This window comes from Marmota marmota, unplaced genomic scaffold (genome assembly GCF_001458135.2).
Source record: "Marmota marmota marmota unplaced genomic scaffold, marMar, whole genome shotgun sequence".
NCBI classification, from domain to species: Eukaryota; Metazoa; Chordata; class Mammalia; order Rodentia; family Sciuridae; genus Marmota; species Marmota marmota.
The window spans coordinates 30100710-30104513 of NW_025999949.1; the positions used below are offsets into that span (position 1 = coordinate 30100710).

The 3804-nt window shown below is 47.2% G+C and overlaps 1 long non-coding RNA gene across 1 annotated transcript in view; it reads left to right on the forward strand.

Moving 5' to 3' along the window:
* LOC125616505 overlaps nucleotides 1-1095 on the forward strand; it is a 2397-nt gene extending 1302 nt beyond the window's left edge. The window contains exons 3-4 of the long non-coding RNA XR_007347136.1: nucleotides 155-251; nucleotides 353-1095. This is a non-coding gene — a long non-coding RNA (uncharacterized LOC125616505). The remainder of the gene's footprint in view (nucleotides 1-154; nucleotides 252-352) is intronic.
* The last annotated feature ends 2709 nt before the right edge of the window (nucleotides 1096-3804 follow it).

The window sequence follows — 3804 nt, forward strand, 5'->3', positions numbered from 1 at the left end:
AGGGGAGGGGAGGAGGGGAGGGTCCGCATCCAGGTGGGGGCAGCAGACTGCTCCGAGGCCAAGCCCCAGGTGTTAATTATTAGTGCCACTATTAGGCTCTCACTTGCTGTGGTTTGTAGGATCCACGTTCCAGTCCTCTTTTTGTCACCTGCAGATGTGTGGCTGGGGTTAAGTGACCCGATCTTCCTCAGTCTTGTTCTCCACTTCAGAGGGACACTCATACTCACCTTGGAGAAATGACAGGGCAAGAGGTGAGTTGAGAGGCGCAGGGACCCAGCACTGACGTTCTCTGACACAGTTCTCTTTGTGGTCTCTTCAGAGAGTCTGGCATGTGTCATTTTCTGGATTCCAGGTCTTCTTGGACAACCTATAGCTTCCATCAACTAACATTTGCACTGAGCTATGAGAAGTGGGTGGGTATTCCAGACAATCCCTCAAGAACAGCTAAGCAGCAGGCCACACGGGGAAGTCCCCTGAGCCACTAGAGGAGGAGCACACTGTGCGTTCCGGGAGGATCCTGTGAAGCAAACATCAATGTGCAGAGCCCTGCCCTGGATTCCCAGGCTTTTAACTCAAATCTGCACCATACTTTCACCTCAGCTGACTTCTGGACTTTTGTTTAAAATTCATACTCTGTACTTGAAAGAGAAAAAAGATGTGATTTTTTTTTTTTTGGCTTAATACTTCTGAAGGTGGTTGGGGGTAGCTGGACTCCATCTGACTCAAGTTTGAGTCTAGACTTCCCCTCCAACTCCCTTTAGGTTGCTGAGTAAATTGTAGTATGTTTGACACAAAATCAGTATCTGTCATGCACTCTTAGGCAAATGATAATTTTCTACTGAAAACTATTTCCTTAGTGATGGTAAATCTTCAACCCCTGTTGACAGATCCAATTTTTGCAAAACGCCAGAAAAGTCTGTAACATGTGGGGAAGCAAAATTCAGCTTAGCAGATATTATTGAGCAGTTACTACCTGTCATTTGCTCCTTTGCTCTGAGAGTTGCCTGCTCCCTCCCTCCGCTTCCCTCAGTGTTTAACCCCAAGAGTCAAGTCCAGCCAACTGGAAGCCTATCAGGAGACCCGAGAGTGGGAAGTACGGACAGCCACTGGTGGGGGCCGCTTAGGTCCCTGTGTCCCCTTTAGTTTGGGGTACTGAGTGTCTGCTGCTGCAGGTTCACACCTATGGTCTTCTCTGTGGGACTGTGCTGGTGTCATCTTGCCTGGAGGTGCCCCTTGGTGACACAGCCACCTGGGAACCTTTCCTAATCACTGACTTGTCTGGGGTGTACAGACCCATCTCTGTGACCTCAAGCCAGGACACACTGTAATGCAATTGCTACTCTGAGGCTCCCTGCAGGACCTGGTTGATATTAGAGGTTCCCTGAACCCCACCCTTGTTTGAATCCCTGTCTTTGCCACTCCTGCTTCCCGGGACATACTAATTCCTCTTGTAACAGACTCGCACACAGCTCCCTGCTGTTGCTCTGCTTGGAGGACACCCAGCCTAGAAGCAGGGGAAGGCAAGGTACTTGTTCCCTTCTTGTTCTGCATCAGGTGGAGTCTGATGCAGTCGTATGGCTCCTTTGCCATTGGGGCTCTTGTCTTGGTAGCTCAAGCCGGGTCTAGCTCCCCTGGAGCCTCCAGGGCTCCCTAACACCTGGAAGACATTGGTCTGCTCAGCTGAAGCTGTAAATCACCATGTCCTCTGTGATCTGATCCCATTTCTGCTCTTGCCTCCTATACTGCTTCCTGCTAAAGTCATTGTACCCTGCCTTCACTGATAGCTACTCTTTCATGTTCTTTCTCCTCCTGTTCCTCTGTCCCTGTTTTGCCATGATTAGGAACATGTTTCTCCATCCTATTTCCCCAGGCAAGAGACTGGCTAATTATTCATTTTTTTCTGTTATACCTGGAAATGAAGCTAGACCATTTGGTGCAGGGAATGTCCATAGAATAACAGAATCTCTGAGTGGCCCTTTCTCTTCACCTTCACCCACCTGCTGACACACGCATATGTTCTGGAGGAAGAGTCTAAGACCATGGGGCATAGCAGACACGAGATAAAAGGCCTGAAACTGTGAATGACTGTGTGGAGCTGAGCCCTACCTCACACGCCTCTCCCTACCATCTTCCTTGAACTGTGTTTGCATTAAAAATGCATTTAACTTGCGATTCACATAGGAAACAAATCAAAGCGGAATTAAGAAGCTTGGTGTCTTGGTGAACTAGTCATGCAGCATAAAAACTACAAAACTCGGAGGCTTGTAAGCACATCTATTCCTGTGCATTCAGGATGATCTTCAGTGGCAGAATTGCTTCAGGCAGCAGTGTTGGCAGCAGGCTGCGTCTGGGTCTGCTCCACCTGTCTTCATCATGGGGTCCAGGTTGAGGATGCAGTAGCCTTTCTGGGCATGAGTTTCTCAAGGCAAATCACTGGTGCCCAGGAGCCAGCCTGCATGCAAACACAATTAAACAGCGCCTGTATTGTGTGCTTTTGTTAAATATGCTCACCTTCTGTTGTCCATGCAAGAGTCTATGAAACAAGGAAGTCCAATCTGTTCCAAAGGGAGAGGGAGGGAGAGGAGAGGGGATATTTGCTGACAAATAACTGATAAAGATATGGAACTGCATGTAATTATCATTGTCTAACTCCTGGTCTTAGAGTCACTTTAAGAATACCACTGGCTGCCCCCTCCCTGTATCCTGAGGGAGCACTTCAGGGGATTCACCTGCTACCCAGACTCTGCATTTCTTTAGTTTCTCTGTAATGCCCGACTTCCTCTAACCCCACTGTGACATCAATCATGGAGGCCTTACTAAGCATAGCAAGCAAGCTCTCATACTCTGTAACAGACAAAGCCTACTGGGATCTCTATGTCACTGACTCCTAAATCTTGCAGAAATAATTAAAACATACACATCACTCTCCCACACTATAAAGCTTGTTTTTAATACAATGAAGGAATTCAAGTTTATAAAGGAATTGTGCATTGTAGGCTTTGTATTTTAATAGTAGCAAATAACTCCTGTCACTTCTCCTAATAGAATGTGCATGTCAGAGTAGTTTCATGCATTGGCAGGTGTCCTTCAAAAAAATCTCCTTCTAACTGAACCAAGTTTGTCTGTACATACAGGGAAGGTTGAGATTGAACCCGAGTTCTCTCGGGAGCTCAACTCTCTCAAGCTTTATGTCTGTGGACTTCAATCTCAATACCCCCAATCTCTGCAAGCTCCTGACCATGCACAGAAGCCACTGAAGCCAAGGTGTCAAAGTGTCATCCTAATATTCGCTTTTGCTCCCTCTATAGTAATGAAAATCTTGGCAGGATGCATGGTTACCAGCTCAAGATTATTTCCCAACTTCTCTTGGAGGTAGCTACCAGTGGGAGACAAGTTCTTCCCCACCCATCCACTGGCTTAGGGGGATGGCACGGTGTGAGCTAGAGGAGCCATCCAGGTCCCAGGGATGAAAGCTGTATTGAGATGGCAGAGCGAGAAGAGAGAAAAGCCCAGTCCCTAGTCCATGCGGCCACCATCCCCACCCTCCCCTCTTAACGTTCACACTGCTTGTGAGAGAAAGACAAATGTTTAATTTAAACCATTCTTCCATTTAGTTTCTATCACCACAGTCAGAACCTATATCTTAAATAATACCAACCCTTGTGCCTATTATTCACAGCCAGATACCTTGTATTCTCCTTGGGGATGAGCACTGGCCCTTTGATTCAATGTTCTGTGGAAAATATTCTTTAAGTATCAACCAGGTGCAAAGCATCGAACACAGTGCCCATGGGAGACACTGCC